This window comes from Leptodactylus fuscus, chromosome 4 (assembly GCF_031893055.1).
Source record: "Leptodactylus fuscus isolate aLepFus1 chromosome 4, aLepFus1.hap2, whole genome shotgun sequence".
Lineage (NCBI taxonomy): Eukaryota > Metazoa > Chordata > Amphibia > Anura > Leptodactylidae > Leptodactylus > Leptodactylus fuscus.
The window spans coordinates 148564823-148585573 of NC_134268.1; positions in this window are offsets into that span (position 1 = coordinate 148564823).

Here is a 20751-nt window from a genome sequence, read left to right on the forward strand (position 1 = left end):
TTCATAATGCCATGCACACGGTCAAGCAGTCCAGTGCCAGAGGCAGCAAAGCAACCCCAAAACATCAGGGAACCTCCGCCATGTTTGACTGTAGGGACCGTGTTCTTTTTTTTGAAGGCCTCTTTTTTTTTCCTGTAAACTCTATGTTGATGCCTTTTCCCAAAAAGCTTTACTTTTGTCTCATCTGACCAGAGAACATTCTTCCAAAATGTTTTTGGCTTTCTCAGGTAAGTTTTGGCAAACTCCAGCCTGGCTTTTTTATGTCTCTGGGTAAGAAGTGGGGTCTTCCTGGGTATCCTACCATACAGTCCCTTTTCATTCAGACTCCGACGGATAGTACTGGTTGACACTGTTGTACCCTCGGACTGCAGGGCAGCTTGAACTTGTTTGGATGTTAGTCGAGGTTCTTTATCCACCATCTGCACAATCTTGCGTTGAAATCTCTTGTCAATTTTTCTTTTCCGTCCACATCTAGGGAGGTTAGCCACAGTGCCATGGGCTTTAAACTTCTTGATGACACTGCGCATGGTAGACACAGGAACATTCAGGTCTTTGGAGATGGACTTGTAGCCTTGAGATTGCTCATGCTTCCTCACAATTTTGCTTCTCAAGTCCTCAGACAGTTCTTTGGTCTTCTTTCTTTTCTCCATGCTCAATGTGGTACACACAAGGACACAGGACAGAGGTTGAGTCAACTTTAATCCATTTCAACTGGCTGCAAGTGTGATTTAGTTATTGCCACCACCTGTTAGATGCCTCAGGTAACAGGTGCTGTTAATTACACAAATTAGAGAAGCATCACATGATTTTTTCAAACAGTGCCAATACTTTTGTCCAGCCCCTTTTTTATGTTTGCTGTGGAATTATATCCAATTTGCCTTTTTGACAATTCTTTTTGTGGTTTTCCATTGAAGACAAATTAAATGAAGATAATAATACCAAAGAATTTGTGATTGCAATCATTTTCTGGAAGTAAATGAGTATTATCTGACAGAATTGCAGGGGTGCCAATACTTTTGGCCAACACTGTACCTCCTATATATTTCCCATCCCTTTTGTAGTCATGCTTTGGCTCAAAAAAGCACAGCAAAATCTGAAAAAAAAAATCTGCATTTCCTCAACGTGGGGCCTCAGCCTTAAAGGGATTCTACCATTAAAACATGTTTTTTTCTAATGCTCACGTCAGAATAGCCTTAAGAAAGGTTATTCATCTCCTACCTTTTGATGTGGTCTCTGCCGCGCCGGTCATCCGAAATACCGGTTTTTCCCGGTATGCTAATGAGTGTCCGGCAGCAATGAGGGCGGGCCCCAGCGCTCAAACGCCGATGGAGGCGTCCCCACTTCGGCCGGAACTGGGCAATCCAGCGACGCCTTCTTCCTGATCTGCCTGATCTGTTTTTTGGCAGCGGATTTTGATGTGGAATCTGCCTCAAAATCCACCTGCCAAAACGGCTTACATTGACTTCAATGGGAGCCACTTACTTCTTTTTGCCGCTAGCTAGTAGCGGGAAAGTGAAGCGAGATGACCTATCGTGCTGCAGATTCTGCGACTGACTCAGTCGTGGTGTCTGCAGCATGAGACTTCCTCCCGATTAGATCCATTCATTCAGGCCTAATCCAGAGCGAAATGCCACAACAGGATGCCAATGCAGCGGTATTCAGTTGCAGCTACCCATTTTTTGGTTTGGAACCTGAGGCGGCCTTCGCCTCAGGTTTCGGACCAAGAAAACCCCATGTGAACCCAGCCTAAGATTCCTGAAATACCTGACTAGCACTAATCTTGCTTTTTTAACTGACCTAAAATAAAAAGACTTTAGCAGTTATTTACAAAGTGCAGTTAGATTAAGGTATTTGAAATGTGGAAGAAAAATGCATGTAAAATGCTCTGGTATTGCCAGAACTTTGTAAAAATCTTGCCCGCACCATGTGAATAAGCTTAGTAAATGGACCACACATTTAAAATGGAGCCAATAGGATTGAATTCAGAGAGCCATATGTGGTCTGGGCAATATGGTTTGTGTGACAGCCACACAAATACTGATACAAAACACTGAACAGCACAATGTGAATACAACATTAGGATGAAGAGACTGTTTGTTTATTTTTTTATTTTATAAAAAGAAGTCTAAATAGCAGATATCAGTAGCAATGTTTTTCTGCCTAGATTCGCACAAGTAATTCAATATGAGGACATCCTGCAGTAATTATTTTTGCTGGAGCAATGTCATGTAATTGCTCTTTTAGAGCAGTGCAGAGAGATCAGAAATGCAATAGATGAAAACACAAAATACAGGAAACAATTAATCGCTTGTAATGTGTGTCAAGACTTGGCAAGTCTTCTATTCTAGCAACAGATCTGGCTACAATTCATGTCATATTCTCATACACATTCAGTCAAGGACCCAGCCAACATGACATTAAGAGCTTTTATTCATCAGAAACAGAAAAATCATAGTAAGCATAGCATTTAGCTGGAATTTCAAATGCTAATATGTCTGTAGCTTTGCTATGTTTGAGTGCATTTATGTAAGTACTATTTGCTTTATATTAGTGTAGCTATAAGAGTTCCAGAGGTCACAGCCGCAGCTATTTGCTTTATGCTTTATAGTAGTGTATCCATAAGAGCTACAGAGGTCACAGCCGCAGCTATCTGCTTTATAGTAGTGTATCCATAAGAGCTACAGAGGTCACAGTCACTATTCTTTAGAGGAATCTATCGGCATCCTGCTGTTGCCACATAAAAGAAATGCAGATGCAAAATAAAATACTTTTCATATATGAATAGTACAGGTGACTATGCAATATATCTTATTTAAGCAATATGTATTCTACTTTTCAGGCAGAGTTACTTTCTACATATTAGTCTAGGAAGAGGGGAGAGGGAAGAAGATACTGCTAGAAAACAAACTGAAATGCTTCTACTACTCTGTGCTCTTCTAACACTGATATCATTGTAGATAAGAGCCTAACAGTGCACAGAATAAGGCAATAAATCGGCTGGCAGCAGTCTTCTGCTCCTTCTTTCCTTTCTCCATACAGGTCTCTGTGTTAGGCTGTGTTATGGTGACAAATCTTAAAGGGATTCTACCATTAAAAACTTTTCTTTTGTAGATAAGACGTCGGAATAGCCTTTAGAAAGGCTATTCGTCTCTTACCTTTAGATGTGATCTCCGCCGCACCGTTCCTTACCGGTATGCAAATTAGTTCTCTCGAAAACGGGCTCCAGCAACGCCTCTATCTTCTGCTGGATCTTCCCCTTTTTTCTTCGTCTTTCTTAGGCGTCACCTCCGACGCCTGCGCAGTTGTCTCTGCTGGAAGAAAACACTGGAGCAGCAGGACTGGACCACACTGGGAGACACTACAATGGGACAGGTGAGTATGTGCTTTTTTTTTTTTTTTTTTTTTTTTTTTTTACTTTCATCAGCCTCATTAAAAAAAAAAACAACAACTGGTTATCCTGGACAATCACTTAACTTATGTTTTATTTGTGCACCCACTTAAAGATATTTTTTGGGATTATGATATTGATGTGTCTTCAGTACAAAGGTCAGCTTCTGCAGCCATGTATTATCTACATGACACAGCTGACACCTACATCTGATAGTGCAGACTCAATTCCTGAGCCAGCATCATCACTGCACCATATGTGAATCGCACAGTATACTAACAACCTTAGACTCCGTTCCCACGGTGTAATGGGATGGCTTTTTGACCCATTGATTTCAATCTGTAGTGCGCGTAAGACGGCACCCATTGAAGTCAATGGGATTCTGTTTTACAGTGCTCACTCTGACACGTGTTTACGTGTCAGAATGAGCGCTGCGTTACTCCTTGGGAATGGAGCTTTACACTGAAAAAGGGGACACATGTTAATGTAGCTGTATAACAGCTTGTTTTTTATGCACTCAAAGAATTTTTAACACCAATATTACGGAGTGTAATAATGTATTGAAAAGTACTTGTTAATAGTTAGTACTAATTATTCAATTGTTTTTCAGGTTTAGTTTTTACAGAATTCATCATGCAGGATAAATGCTATGTTCACATTAGTAGGCAGATGGATAGGCGTTTTTTTTTTTCACTACTTTTGCTTTTGTTTCACAACTTTTGCACATACACTTTTTTATAAAATGTATGGTAGATTGTGGCACATGTATAAGGCAGATGCAAATAGGAGACATTCACAATATAACATTTTTAATACAAAAGTGGAAACTACTTTATAAGTTTAGGCTAGGTTCACATCAGCGGTAGGATTTCTGTTTCTGGGGTCTACTTGGTGACCCCCCCCCCCAAAAAAAAAAAAAAAAAAAAAAAACTGCTTAAAAAAGTGGAAGTGGACACCCATTCACTTTGCAAGTACTGTACAATGCCGCGATTTTTCCCATGGCGTTTCCGCCACGGACAAATCGTGGTGTTTCCAGCTTATGGGGCCCTGGCCTAAAAAGGATTTTCTGGAATAGAAATATTGAGAACCTATGCTATAATTTAGGTCAATGATAATTAAAGACTAGTTAATCAATAATATTAGTCTGGAAAATCCCTTTAATTATATATTCCTGTCTTCCATGACAGTCACGTCAGGGACCCTGCTTCCAATACCATGATGTATGCATTATCTATATAACACTCAACTGCTATTGTGATCAATACCTTGCTCAGCAAAATAGAGGCTCTATAAGGGCAAGGAAGAAAAAATGTGATGGCAAGAAAATCACTAGTGTCCACAGTTTTCCCTTCATATGACAGGCAGACAGCATATTGGGAGGGTCCCAATAAACTACTCATACAGTATTCAGTTTCCTGGAGCTTTATGATGTAACATTGTGGGAAAGGTACATTGTGTTTACTTCTGTGGAGTCACACCTGAATTTTACCATTTAGTCAGGTTTCAGTATTTAACCAAGGATAACATAATACTTCTGGAAAACATAACTCCAGTATCTATAAAAAGCCTTTTGTTCTGCCAACAAGGGGCTGCGCGATTACTAATTGCTGTGAGTCAATGCCCACAATGGGACACTCTAAATGCATGCACTGTACAGAGAAAAAAACCTTTATTCATCCAACCATTGCATTGTTTTCAGGAACATAGTCCTTTCACTAATCTTCCAGAAGGGTGTGTGCTTTACATGGGTAAGTATTGCTATGGGTGTAGACACCAGAAAAATAAAACAGACACATCAGAAATAATCTATCACACTTAGAGTTGTCCGATTTGTATTTAGCTAATTAACCAACTTTTTTTTAAGAAAGCTGGATTGACTTGTCAGAAAAGGTATAAAAATACAATACTGTAAATTAGATATGGTGTTGTAAAGAGATGGCGACTAACCTCTCCAGTTAGCAACCTTAGGTAGGTGACCATTCGTGGTCATATACTGTACCGTGTCCCTACCAAAGACAAGCTAGTGACCACTGTTTAGTCTTGTACAATATACTATTTTTTCTTCTCAGTTTACTGGCTAATGTTTGGTCATTGTCCCAATGTGTTATTGTTTGCTAATGTCATGCACTGTATTTGGTTGGCGTCTTCTGGAGAGGCAGAGCTGTGATGTTGGAGCACAGAGAATTATTTGATGCCTCCCATAGTATGACCCTGTGCCGGCTGCTATTTCACATTTATGTTATTAGTGGGCAAATACTTGCTATATAAGTGGAGTCTTACCACTTGTTTTTCCTGCCCATTTTGAAGAGTAGTCCGTAACATTACAAAGCTGGGCTTATGAGTATGAGTAGGAACGTCGTGTGTGAGAATAATAGTGTCACCCATCACCTCCTGTAAACCCTGGGTAATTAAAGCCATTACTGAATTGTATTGTAGTGTTTTGTATGCCACACTTTGCCCTTCATTCTGTAACTAAGTCTAGTATAGCTCAGTTTGCTGTACGAGTTGTTGGTTGGTTCTTTTAGGCACAAAGACACTGCACAACAATCCTGCGGTGCCCAGTGTATTCCCATCAAATGTGACATTAATAATGGCAGTAAAATAATTCTAAATTAAATGATTTTTTTTTTAAATATACATAGTTACATAGTAGAAGAGGTTGGATAAAGACATTAGTCCATCAAGTCCAACCTATAACCCTACAATCCCTACAGTGTTGATCCAGGGGAAGGCAAAAAACCCCATGAGGCTCATGCCAATTGCCCTAATTCAGGGGGAAAAAATTCCTTCCCAACTCCAAATCTGGCAGTCAGTATAAACCCTGGATCAACGTGTCCTTAAAATCTAGAGTCCATAACCTGTTATATTTTTCTCTTCAAGAAAGGCATCCAGGCCCTCTTTGAACTTGTTTAATGAATCCACCATCACGACTTCCTGGGGCAGAGAGATCCAGAGCCTCGCTGTTCTTACTGTGAAGAATCCCCTTCTATGTTTATATATGTATGTATACGAGTATATATATATATATATATATATATATATATATATATATATATATATATATTCTCTGTCTATAAGGCACTGAAAGAGGACCGCTTACCAGGTCTGAAAAGCACAAACATCATCTCATCACCCTAAGCATTTTCACTATAAGCATCCTAAGCATTTTGGTGTGTTTTTTTTTAATGCAAATCTGTTCAGCGATTCCAAAGATATAAGCCCTTTTAGTGTATATGCAAATTAGAGCATACTAGCCAAGTGGGTGGTAACATTGTGATTTCTTTGGGGGTGGGGTCTCTACATCAATGATGGATGTACAGAGTAACAGCTTCCATCGTTGGGCTTTGGAAACCTAATGACAAGTTTCCCTTTAAAAGAATTCTACAGCTCCTCAAAAATAAACTAAAAATGTAGAAAACCTTTCCTAACACATTATACTCCATGTTCGAATTCTATCCTAGAGTCAAATCTTGATCTATGAGTATTTATTACGAATCATAATTTTAGCAGAAAAAAATATAAAAATAAATATGAGTCCAGTATGCTAATGTGTTAAATTCACTCAGCATTTCTGAAATGCATTCCTTCACACTGGCTTTATGTGGATGAAGTGCAAAGAACTTTATGAGCATATTAAATGGGAGTATTTTAACCCAGCCCACTCCTTGTATATATGAGCCTCATGATTCTGGGCAAACAGCTTGCGCTGCAGAGTGGGGAGCAGCCAAACAGACATTTATATAAAGATTCCAAGTCCTACAGATAAGGCTGGTCTTACACGACCGTAGTTTAAGTCCGCAAATGGTCCGCAATTGAGGGTTTTCAATTGCGGACCATTTGCGGACACATTATAGTCAATGCGGCCTCGTACACCACCGGATATTTTATCCGTGGTGTGCCAGGCCGCAACCGAGGTGCGCACTTTTTGGAACATGTCCGCAATGGCCGCAATTCACGCCACTGCACGGACTTGCCCATAGAACTCTATGGGCGAGTGCGGCAGCTCACGGACATCTGCGGAGTTTAAGTTGCTGATCACCAACTAGTGTTGCTGATCAGCAACTTGCGGACCGCAAGTGCATTACGGTCGTGTAAGACCAGCCTAAAGAGCCGCTGCATTGTAGCTTGAGACTGTCTAGGCTTCTGAGAATGAGTTATACAACATTTTAAGCTATTCTTTAACAGCCCTCAATAATAAAGCTGTGCAAGCTGATTTCAGGTTTGTACCACTTCCTCACAACCATAAAGTTTTGAAGGACTCTGCTCCCTTAGTGAGGAACTTTCATGTCCTCATCGATGTACGGTATTATGTACCCCTAGAAGCCGACAGTATGTGGCTATAAGTGCCGTTAGTTTCAGCATTTATATAATTGCTGGGCAGTAAGAAAGTCCACTTCCTGACAGTACAAGTCTATGGAAGAATACTGTCAGGGGTGCATTCCTTAGGCTGTAAGGCCCACCTTTCTGGCAGTGGGGAGACATCGGTGCCAGAACTAATGGCACTATCAACCACAGGAGCACATACCAGGAAAAACAACAGTGCATTGAACTCATCGCACCATCGGCTTTCTAGTGGTATATAATACCAAACATCGATTAAGTCGGTGCCACACGGGCCGGAAATGCCGCGGAAAAAATCGCGAATCCCATGCTCACTTTGTGGCAAAAACTGCCGTGCGGACATGCCGCAATTTATATAACCAGTGCGGTTTTGGAAATTGCAGCATGTCAATTATAATTACAGAAATGCTAGCGGTTTCCCCATAGATATAATTGCAACTGAAAGTCCGCGGAGGAATAGTCAGCAAGCTTTCTGTTTAAAGCGCTGCAGGAAGAACCGTACTACGTTCCCGAAGCGTTTTTTCCCACAGTGCTTTTCAGCTGCGGGACATCCCGTGGGGCCTTAGCCTTAAAGGGATTTCCCCACAAATATAACCATATTTAAATTTGTAGAAAATTAAAAGTTATACTTTTTTTGTAAATATAAATAGAAAGTTCCTGTATTCATGGTCATATCCATTGGCTATCCAGCAAGACAAAACACTTACACCCTTTCGATGACTGTAAAAAATCTTTAAAGTTCTGCAAAATTTTAAATTACATACAGTATATTTACATTTGTTTAACTTTCATTTTTCTCTGCACATTTAAATATGGCTATGTTTAACACCCTTTAATCAAGTGCAAGTCCTTTTTAACATTGTGGCAATAGGAAGGTGGAGTGAACAAGGACCAGCTTTGTTTTCCTGGAATATTTTAAAACATTTATATATGATAAATTAAAGGAGCCTTTAAAAAACTTTCCTTAGGGTAAGGCAAACTTATTAGATTGTTGGGAGTCCAACCATTCAGCTATTTAAAAAGGCTTCAGTGCTGGGGCAATCACTGTAGCCTAAGTGTTTACATCAGTCCAGGACACTGTTCTTACTCACAATACGCTTTTTATTAATCAATAATTTTGCTAATTTATATAATTATACTTGTGAAGGTTATTGCAATGTGTCTATTAAGCTATATGTATAATGGAACAGATTTCTATCAGGCATAAATGGCACCTACTAGCATAAATTATATCAGTGAATTATCTGTTTATCTGCACTTAAAAGCCAACACAAGAACATCTCATATTAGAAGCTTCTGGCAGACAAGAGGGCTATTGTATATAGATTAGGGATACTCACCGCATTGTCATTTGTCCAACAACAGACGCTTTCAAATCAGTCATGGACAAAAACAGTAGAACATAAAGCTTTAAAGGCAATGTGTCAAATCACATTTTATATTATACATATTTTTCCATGTGATTATCTATAGTTTAAAAAAATCCTATAAATCCTGCAGTTCTAACATTGTTTTTCTTGTTTTCAGACAAGAGCTCTGGTAGAATGAGGATGGGTAAGTGTTCCTTATTTTTCGTTTGTTTATGTGTCACAAATACAATGTGGGGGGCCACTGGGGAGCATTACAACTTGCCTGGCGGCCACTGAGGTGCTTTGCTACTTGACTGGTGGTCACTGGGGAGCTTTAGTACTTGTCTCAGGGTCACTGGGGAGCATTACTACTTGCCTATGGGCACTAGGAAGCATCATTAGGTGTCTAGGGGCCACTGGGGAGCATTATTAGGTATGTGGAGGCCACTACAGAGCATTTTTAGGTGTCTGTGGGAGCTGGGGAATATTATAAATTGGGGCTCACTGTTTAGTATTCTACTGTGTTGGGTACTAGAACATATGATATTATGTGGGGTCTCTAAGGGAGCCTGGTGATGGTAAAAAAACAATTTTTTATATGTGCTGGATGACAAGTATAGGATGGTGTAGCTTTAAGGTTACATTCACATGTTGTAGTTGTGATGCGATTACAATTGTATCAAAACTGCATCAGAAAAAACATGCATGCACTTTTGATGTGGTTTTTGGTGAGGGTTTATAAATTTACAAGTAAAACTAATTTATGTACCAGCTGAAAATTCAAAAACTGTACTAAAACACACATCAAAACAGCAGTGTTTTTTTTACTTTTGGTAAAAATTATTTGGTATAGGTTCCCTGTGTCAGGCTGAAGGAGTGAATATAATGTAAACAAACAGTCAGATTGAAGATAAGGAGCAGAAGAACAGTTTAATCACTGGAGAAGGAAACAGATCTCCTTATTAAGCAGTGGCATATCTAGGAATGGCGGGGCCTCTTGGCGAACTTTTGACATAGGCCCCCCCCCGACCGATGCTGAAGACTCCAACTACCGACCACCCCCCCACACATTCCTGCGCGCTCTATTATGCCCCATAGTGTCCCCTGCACACTGTATTATGCCCCATAGTGGCCCCAGCACAAAGCATTATGCCCCGTAGTGGCCCCTGCACACAGTATTATGCCCACTGTGGACACCCATGAACAATTATTATACTCTGGGTTCTGAGTATAATAACCGAAGACCCAAGGGGGAATACAAACATAAAAACCACTGTCACTTGCCTATCCTCTGCTCCGCTGCAGTCCTCGGTGGTGTTGGCCATCTTCCTTGATGTTCGAACGTCACATGGTCATGTGACGTCAGGAATTCACAGTAGTAGGCCGAAGCCTGCCAGGAGCGTGTATCACACACAAGGTATTCCAAATGGCTTTTACTCTTGATTTAGTTTTTTTCTCTAATACTTGATTGAGAGATTATCAGTCAGGAACCAGTCCATGGTCAGAGATCCCCACATCATAACACTTTTGTTAATCTCTCTTTCCACCATGCAGAGTGAATGCTCTTCTTAGGTGAGGGTGTAGTGGCTGAATGATGGGTCTGTTGTTCTGATAGAGACTAGAAAAATAAAATCATAAACCAACAATAGCAGAATTAAGTGACAGTTTTGAATTGTCTGACTGAGAAAGGCTTCCAAATTTCACTCCACCTCCCACTTCATGAAAGATTGTTAAAAGAAAACAACCACAAGATATTAAAGGGGGATTCTCATCTTAACCTTTACGAATACCCATGTACCGCAAGTATGGTCAGGCGTTACAAAAACAAATACAGCTGTTCACACTATTTCCTTAAAGGGGATGTCCAAGTTAAATAGAAAATCAATCCCTAAATTAAACCCCCTCCCCCTGCCTAACTTCTAATTCACATACACTTTTTTAAAATCAATATTTAACTATATACCTATGGCACATTTTCTGATGATCTGGTAAAATTCTGTTTTTGCATTTCTGGAAACGAAGCATCACCAATACTCCCCCTCCCCCTCGTCCCACTTATACCTACATATTTTCTGGTATACCACGCATGAACAAAAAGACCACGGAAGAAGATGGTAGCGGGACCGAAGGCACTGATCTCCAGGACACTGAAGACAGGTAACTATGATTGCAGGGGCAGATTGGGGCTGATTGAGTTAGGTAGGTAGATAGATGAGGCTAGCCAGGGAAACAGGGAGGGAATGAGAGGGGGGTCATGAGAGTTGTAGGCTAGGTCAGCAGTAAGCTAGGGAAGCATGTAAACCAGGGGTGCCCAATACGTTGATCGCGATCTACTGGTAGATCGCAAAGGACGTATGGGTGGATCGCAGGATGCAGGGATCCCCGGTGTCTGTCTGTTCACAGTGCAGGCTGAGAATCATCTCCGGACACTGGCAGGCGGGGCTGCCGCAGCCCCAGCCTGCCAGTGTCCAGAGATAACTCTCTGCCTGCACCGTGAACAGACACTGGGGATCCCTGGGCGGCCACAGAATGCCGCTGTTTTGCTCTCGCGATCCGCTCGGCCCCGCCCACATGTCCGACCCCGCCCACAGACACGCTTACCCGCCCACAAGCCTGCCTGGCCCCGCCCCTAGGCCCGCCCCAGTCCCGCACACAGGCCCGCCCCATAACCGCCCTAGTAGATCTTTTGCCTTGGTCAGCTAAAAAGTAGCTCACACACTGAAAAAGTGTGAGCACCCCTGATGTAAACAAATGCAGAGAATGCCAGGAGGCAAAACACTGCTAAAAGTACTTTGGTGCAATTGCTAACCCATTAATAGAGGTAAAATACCTTTTATTAAAGAAAAAAAAAGGGGGGGGGGGGTTGCCCGGAAAGCACCTTTAAGTGGGTTGCCCAATTTCAGCAAGTAAAGTCTATTGTTTACATAATGAAAAGTTAGACAATTTTCCAATAGTTTCTGTATCATTTCCTCCTAGTTTTGTTTATCTCTGCTTGCAGTCATTCATTCTCATGACTTCTATTGTATATAACTCAGTCTATGATCATCTGATTGAGACAGGGGTGCACAACTCGTTAAGAGTCATTGCACAATAATGAGACTTCTGTCTTGTAACAAGCCACACACCTGTGTGTCCATCACATAACCATGGACTGGTCATAACTGGACAATAACAGCGGCAATGATCTAGAAAATTGCACAACTTTTCATTATACAAACCATATAATTTATTTGCTAAAAACCTACCTATTTTTTCCTCCCTATGTATTTGAATACTTTGGAGTATTGTTAAAACTAGTCTGGATATTAAGGAGTTAAAAGTCAAGCCCATAATTCAACTGACAGTTTGTCAGTGCAAACAGCAGGTGTATCTTCTACAAAGGGATATCTATACTTCACAGTAAACAAATCTCTCATTGGATCTCTATAAAGATAATATTTGACTGTAAGACAGTTTTAGTGAAAAGCATTCACCTATTCTTTTAATACAATCCAGAAACAGTACAGAGCTGTTCATCTGGCTAATGTATATTGTAAGCCAATGGCTGGTAAGGTACTGGAAGGGGTATATATCTTACCCAGATTTCTCAGACGCGTGAGATGATAAAAATCCAGTTTGTTTCTCAGCAGACAATCATGTTTGCTGAGCGTTAAGTGCTGTGCATTGGGCTGAATTTTTCGGGAATGGCAGGTAGGCTGATAGTGGGACTTGCCATTCCTATCACCTCCAGTCCATACCTTGTGAACACTCCTGCGGGAACCCAGCTGTCTGGGATTGTCCTCGGGGAATAAGGGCTAGTTCACACATAGTTTTTGGTCCAGATTTTGATCTACAGGTGCTCCGCGATATGGTGAAAATAAACAGTTAACAATAAAAAAAATAGATAAATGTGAAAGGTTTCAAAATTAAAATACTGGTTCACATGCACGCCTAATATTCTACAGGTGCGGCACTACGGTCTGTTCGGCGAATATACGAGGCCGGCGGATTAACGCTTCACGGTCGGACAGCACTTCCAATCAGGTCTCAGACCGCCCTTTCTGGCTTAATACGCCGGTCTCATATATTCACCAAACAAAGTGTACCTACAGACGGAAGTGCTTTAGTCATCTTTCACGCTCATATTGTGTGGTCACTCGCTCATCTGCTAAATTTACTTGAGAGCTTCAATAATTATTTTCCTGAGGAATTCCATGAGATAATTAAAGAAAAGTTCTGGGTTGCAGATCCATACTCTGCTATGTTGTAGGTCCATACTCTGCTATGTTGTAGGTCCATACTCTGCTATGTTGTAGATCCATATTCTGCTATGTTGTAGGTCCATATTCTGCTATGTTGTAGATCCATACTCTGCTATATTGGAAAAACCAGCTTGTTTAACATCTTAGCAGTATGAATACCTGATAGATTTGACATCGGATTCTGCGATAAAAGGACATTTTAAAAGTAAATCGCTAGTAGATTTTTGGTGTCAACTCAAAGACGAATTTAAAATTTTGCCAGATAAAGCGAAAATTATTCTTCTTCCTTTTGCAACAACATACTTATGTGAATCTGCATTCTCCGCCTAAGTGGCCACTAAAACCAAATATAGATCTCGACTGAATGTGGAACCTGACATTCGATTGTAATTATCCCAAATTCAACCAGATATTGCTAAACTGTGCAAATCAAAGCAGCCTCATTCTTCACATTAAAATTATTAACATTAAGTTTTTTAAGATTTAAAAAATAGGATCTGTGTTTTCAGGATTTTTGTTTTTCGTTACATGTATTTAAGTTCCTCATTTTTTAACTGTAAAAGAAAAAAATTTGAAAAAAGTTAATAGAAAATATAATATCTAATATCAATTTGTTAGAACTCTCCCCCACTGTTAATATTGCACGTTATCTTTGGCACCTATGTAGATTTTAGGTAAAATATGTTAAGTGCTCCCTACAGAATTTCTGTCCTGAATAGTGCTCCTCGAATCAAAAAGTTTGGGAAATGCTGCTGTAATTGATGTGTTAAGAAGCAGGATAAAATATACAAGAGAAAGGATCTGAGCAGAACTGGCAAGGGCCAAAATATGATGGTTAAATCAGAGGTCAAAGCATTTCCAAAACAGCAGGTCATATAGGGTGTTCTGGGTATGCAGTGGATAACTTCCCAAGTGTTATGTCAGTCCAGGTAGCTGCAACGGGGCTAAGGGATAGCAGTAGGGAATCTCGCCCTGCACTACTCCCACTAGCTATCCCGGTCCCTGCCTCACGGGTGTGGGTCGGCTGTACTCAGGCTAAGCCTGACCCCGACAGCTCCTCTCTCACTGATTCCGTAGGCCTAGAGGGAAGTGGGAGAAGGAATGCCCTATAAGACCTCTAGGGACTGGAGACTAAAGGGGGTCACCCCTAACGAACAAGTGAAGCTGCTACCGACAGGGACTGACAAAGGTGTGCGCTGACTAACAACACAAGCAGCACACAGGAAAAATGTGGGAAAGGATTCCCCCAAACCAATATGGGAAGGAACCTTACACTAGGAAACAAACACAGGGAAACTGAGTAGAAATCAAAGGATAAGGCAATTCACTCACACAGTCAATTATACACAGAGGGAGGATTGGTGAACACAGAAGGGAAAACACACAAACCAACTCGTTGACCCAAACCTCCCAAAAACCAACCACGGAACTTCCTCTATCCCAGATAACCACCTACTCCTCCTGCTAAGGCCTAGCTCTGTAAAAGCGACACTCAGCACAGAACCATGGGAGGCATGGGTTTAAATACAGAGTAGAGACCACTCCTCCCAGGTGCAAATGGGAGGACAGACTAATCAACCAGGAGAAAAAGCTGCCTACCAGCAGTGCGCGCGTGCAAGTCAGAAGGTGTGCACCAATACTCACGACAGGACAACCCCGCAGCGCCAGGATGCCACCCCAGACACTGCGCAGCCAAAAACTCCCCAGGTAAGAAAAATAGAAAGTAAAGAACCTAAATACTCCTAACACCAAGGATGAACAATCAGTGACTCAGAGATAGGATCATGGGGACCCAAAGCTCAATGATGTACTGTATATGGGGAGCAAAAGGTATCCCATCTGGTACAATCTCACAGAACTGTTGCTATAGCACATACAGTCCTATGAAAAAGTTTGGGCACCCCTATTAATCTTAATCATTTTTTGTTCTAAATATTTTGGTGTTTGCAACAGCCATTTCAGTTTGATATATCTAATAACTGATGGACACAGTAATATTTCAGGATTGAAATGAGGTTTATTGTACTAACAGAAAATGCGCAATATGCATTAAACCAAAATTTGACCGGTGCAAAAGTATGGGCACCCTTATCATTTTATTGATTTGAATACTCCTAACTACTTTTTACTGACTTACTGAAGCACAAAATTGGTTTTGTAACCTCAGTGAGCTTTGAACTTCATAGCCAGGTGTATCCAATCATGAGAAAAGGTATTTAAGGTGGCCAATTGCAAGTTGTTCTACTATTTGAATGTCCTCTGAAGAGTGGCATCATGGGCTACTCAAAACAACTCTCAAATGATCTGAAAACAAAGATTGTTCAACATAGTTGTTCAGGGGAAGGAGACAAAACGTTGTCTCAGAGATTTAACCTGTCAGTTTCCACTGTGAGGAACATAGTAAGGAAATGGAAGACCACAGGGACAGTTCTTGTTAAGCCCAGAAGTGGCAGGCCAAGAAAAATATCAGAAAGGCAGAGAAGAAGAATGGTGAGAACAGTCAAGAACAATCCACAGATCATGTCCAAAGAGCTGCAGCATCATCTTGCTGCAGATGGTGTCACTGTGCATCGGTCAACTATACAGCGCACTTTGCACAAGGAGAAGCTGTATGGGAGAGTGATGAGAAAGAAGCCGTTTCTGCACGTACGCCACAAATAGAGTTGCCTGAGGTATGAAAAAGCACATTTGGACAAGGCAGCTTCATTTTGGAAACAAAAATTGAGTTGTTTGGTTATAAAAAAAGGCGTTATGCATGGCGTCCAAAAAGAAACAGCATTCCAAGAAAAACACACGCTACCCACTGTAAAATTTGGTGGAGGTTCCATCATGCTTTGGGGCTGTGTGGCCAATGCCGGCATCGGGAATCTTGTTAAAGTTGAGAGTCGCATGGATTCCACTCAGTATCAGCAGATTCTTGAGAATAATGTTCAAGAATCAGTGACGAAGTTGAAGTTACGCCGGGGATGGATATTTCAGCAAGACAATGATCCAAAACACCGCTCCAAATCCTCAGGCATTCATGCAGAGGAACAATTACAATGTTCTGGAATGGCCATCCCAGTCCCCAGACCTGAATATCATTGAACATCTGTGGGATGATTTGAAGCGGGCTGTCCATGCTCGGCGACCATCTAACTTAACTGAACTTGAATTGTTTGTCCAAAATACCTTTATCCAGGATCCAGGAACTGATTAAAAGCTACAGGAAGCGACTAGAGGCTGTTATCTTTGCAAAAGGAGGATGTACTAAATATTAATGTCACTTTTCTGTTGAGGTGCCCATATTTTTGCACCGGTCAAATTTTGGTTTAATGCATATTGCACATTTTCTGTTAGTACAATAAACCTCATTTCAATCCTGAAATATTACTGTGTCCATCAGTTATTAGATATATCAAACTGAAATGGCTGTTATAAACGCCAAAATATTTAGAACTAAAAATGATTAAGATTAATAGGGGTGCCCAAACTTTTTCATAGGACTGTATTACTAAGGCTAAGGCCCCACGGGCCGGAACCACTGCACGGCGTGAACACATTGCGGTTCTTCCTGCAGTGCTTTGAACAGAAAGTTCATGGAGTTTTCCTCTGCGGACTTTCTGTTACATTTATATTTATGGGAAAGCCATCGGCGTTTCCGTAGATATAATTGACATGCTGCGATTTTCAAAAGTGTGACATGCTGCGATTATTTCCACAAAGTGGGCATGGGATTCGCATGAATCCCACCCACTTTGCAAGTATTGTAAAACGCTGCAATTTTTCCTGTGGCGTTTACGCCGCGGCCAAATCGCTGCGTTTCCGGCCCGTGAGGCCCCGGCCTAAAAAAAGTTAATATTAACTACACAGGTCTGCGACTAAAAAGCTGTTTGATTATTTTCAAATAATTTCCATGGATTCAGGATTTCCCACAAAATATAAAATTGTCCAATTTTCCCTGAAAATCCTTTTTTGAACTGAAATGAGCCACTAACGCACTACACTCGATTCTTCTTCCCTGTGAGGCTCCTGTTGGTACACTTACGCTTGAGTTTTATCCTGAACGTCTCTCTGATGCATTTTCTATTTGCTCGCTCTGAAAGGTCTTTTTTTTTGAGAGTTAAAGCGGTATTCCCATGTACATAATCATATCTATATTTGTAGATAATTAAAAGTTTAAACTTTTAAATTTTTGCAAATATAAGTATCGTATATACTTGAGTATAAGCCGACCTGAATATAAGCCGAGGCCCCTAATTTTACCACAAAAAAATGGGAAAACTTATTGACTTGAGTATAAGCCTAGGGGGGGGGAAATGCAGCAGCTACTGGAAAATTTCAAAAATTAAAATGGACGGAGTTTTTGGGTGCAGTAGTTGCTGGGTAAGTCCCTGAGCTTGAGGACTGCGATTTTTTTTGCCCCATTTAGAATTCAGTCTGGCTGAATATAGGGTATCTGCAGTACTATTAACCCCTTCCTGACAGAATAGGAGCACTTCAGATTCCCTATATTCAGCCTGGATATAGTCAGACTGAATTCCAAGTGGAGGGAAAAAACCCAGTCTCAGGGAAGGGGCAGTTAGAAAACTTTTTTTTCCAGCTATGTCGTTTACTGTACAGGAAAAATATTTTTATAGATTTGTAGAGTGGGCGTTTTCGGACACAGGAATACCTAACGTGTATGTGTTTCACAGTATTAGTTTTATATGTGTTCTAGGGAAAGAGGGGGGTGACTTGAATTTTTAATACTTTCTTCTTTTTTTACCTTTTTTTACATTTATTAGACCCTGTGAGGGGCAAGTATAGTCATGTATCTCTATATCCGCCATTTTGTTCTATAAACTTAATTTTCTTATATGTTATCCATTTTGTATCCTCACACATATACTATGAGGTGAGGTCATTCACAGTATGAAGCGATGCAGGCATAGAGTTTCAGTAGGCTATTGCTCAGTTATCTGCAAGGCTGGAGAAGTCTGGCACCAAGCATGTCATTTATCTCTTTTGCCATGATATATACATCTAAGATGTCAGCTCACACATAAGTGTTTTGTATCTTTCTTTGTTTCATGAGAAAGTCCATCCCAGTTTGGAAAGTTATAATGAGATGCAGATTACATTAGGCCTCAGCCAATAGTCATGTGCCAGACTTATCTTATAACTCTATAACCAATCAGGTTACACTAATTAGAATAGCCAAGCCAGCTCTTTGTCTGAATTGTAATAATTAAATGCGATCACTTGAATACAGCATCTGCGTGTATGTCTGTGATTTCCTGAGCGCTCATATCCAACTTTGCCAAATTCGGATACCGATGGCATCTACCCCGGGTGTTCCCCCAACAACCCCCTAGGGGTCTTGAACCCCAGGGGGTCTGATTACTAATGCAATGCATTACAATGCTAATGCATTGCAATAATAGTTATTTCTTTTGCAGGCTGCACAGAGCAGCCTGCAAAAGAAAAGCACTGCAGCCTGGGAGCCTTTACAGAGGCACTGAGGGGAATCTCCGGCCGCCAGCAGGAGTGCAGACCTGAAAGAAGACCTCCGCTGCTGGACTTGAAGGGGAACTGCAGCCGGGCGCCGGCAAAAGCGCTGAGGGGAATCCCCGGCAGACTCGGCTGCCTGGAATTCTCCTCACGCTTCTGCTGGCAGCCGGCCGCAGTTCCCCCCTTCAGGTCCGGCAGCCAAGGTCTTCCTTCAGGTTCGCGCTCCTGCCAGCGGCCGGGGATTCCCTTTCAGCTCTGGCGGCCGAGGATCTCCCTCAGTGCTTCAGGGCCGCATTTGAGAGAGTGGTCGCATCCGCTCCCTCCTCTCTCCAGGGGCATAGCGCCGCAGCGGTTCACCCCGGAGCGCATCTCCACATTAACTCAGGAACTCCGGCATTACCACTGTAAGAGTTACTGTGGAGGTGCCGATTGCAGTGGCAACCGCTCTGGAGCAGAGAAGCGCCATTATAGCTACAGACCACTACAGACTACAGCTACCGTAGTTACAGACCCGGCATACACACACCGGGGCGGGTGCCGGGCCCCAGCATCACCATGGTGATGTTGTTCATTTCAAACTACAGAAGTACTTACGGTATCACGGCCACAACAAAGAAATCATGGCTGATTTTCTGACCTTAAAAAGTTCCTGCTTTCATGGTCGTATCCATTGTCAACCGATCAAGACAACAGACTGTGACCACAAGATATTTAAAAACTCCGCAAAATGTTTAATTAATTATATTTGCAAAAATGTTTAACTTTTAATTATCTACAAATTTAAAAATAATTATGTACATGGGAATACCCCTTTAAGGTTTTTTGATATTTTATATCGTAAATGCACTTATGTGAATTAATTAATAGTAATTTGGACTTAAAATTTGGTTAAAAATCCATAATATAAAAAAAAATACCAAAAAAATAATTTTATTTTTATTTTAAATGTTTGGGTTTTTTATATTATGGGTTTTTAACCAAATGTAACTAGTGTACAATAGTGTCAGCTGTTCCAAAGATGATCAGTATACTCAGAATGTCTTTCTACAATTTGTTTGGGTCTTGTGTCATAATTTGTGCCTGTATTACTACTGGATATCTGTGAATGAGAGGTGTGGCTGCATGTTTTATTACTCATTGAAATGAAAGCTATTGAAAAGTTTTGGATGTATATTGTAGACATTTTAGATGAAGAGCTTAAACAACATAATTCCTGTGCTGTTACCTAATATAGCTTAGTCAAGCAGTTACCTAATGTATAGTTATCATCAGAATTGTTCACTTTACGAGTGGGGTTGAGCGATCGGGAACGGAAAAGATCGGATCCCAATTGGCGATCGAGTAAATTTCACAATCACGATCAGGTTTCAATCCCACCTAAAAAAGATTTAAATTGTTGATTTATCCTGGACAACCCCTTTAAAGGGGCTCTATCATTGGGAAACGTCATTTTTACCTAAGCACATCTTTGCATAGCCTTTAGAACGGCTATTCCACGCCTACCTTTTGTATGTAAATCGCCTCAGTAGATTTTGAATAAGTCCGTTTTTATTCATATGCTAATTAGCTTCTCCATGCACCCAGTGTCTCTGTGCACTGTCTGCTCTATGTGTATGTATAGCAGAGATGAGTCATCAGCGCAGCAGCCTCTGCTCTACATATCCATAGAGAATAGCAGAGAGGAGTGCACGGTGAGACTTCCGGTGCACGGAGAAGCTAATTAGCATATGAATAATAACTAATTCAAAATCTACTGAGGCAAGTTACATACAGAAGGTATGTCTGAAATGGCCTTTCTAAAGGCTATGCAAGGATGTGCTTAGCTAAAAAGTACGTTTTGCAATGATAGAGCCCATTTAAAGGGGTTATCCAGGATAAATAAACAATTTAGAACTTCGTCCCCCATGCACTCCCCCTACAACTTTCTAATATATCTTTTTTTCTATATTCTATAGTTTTT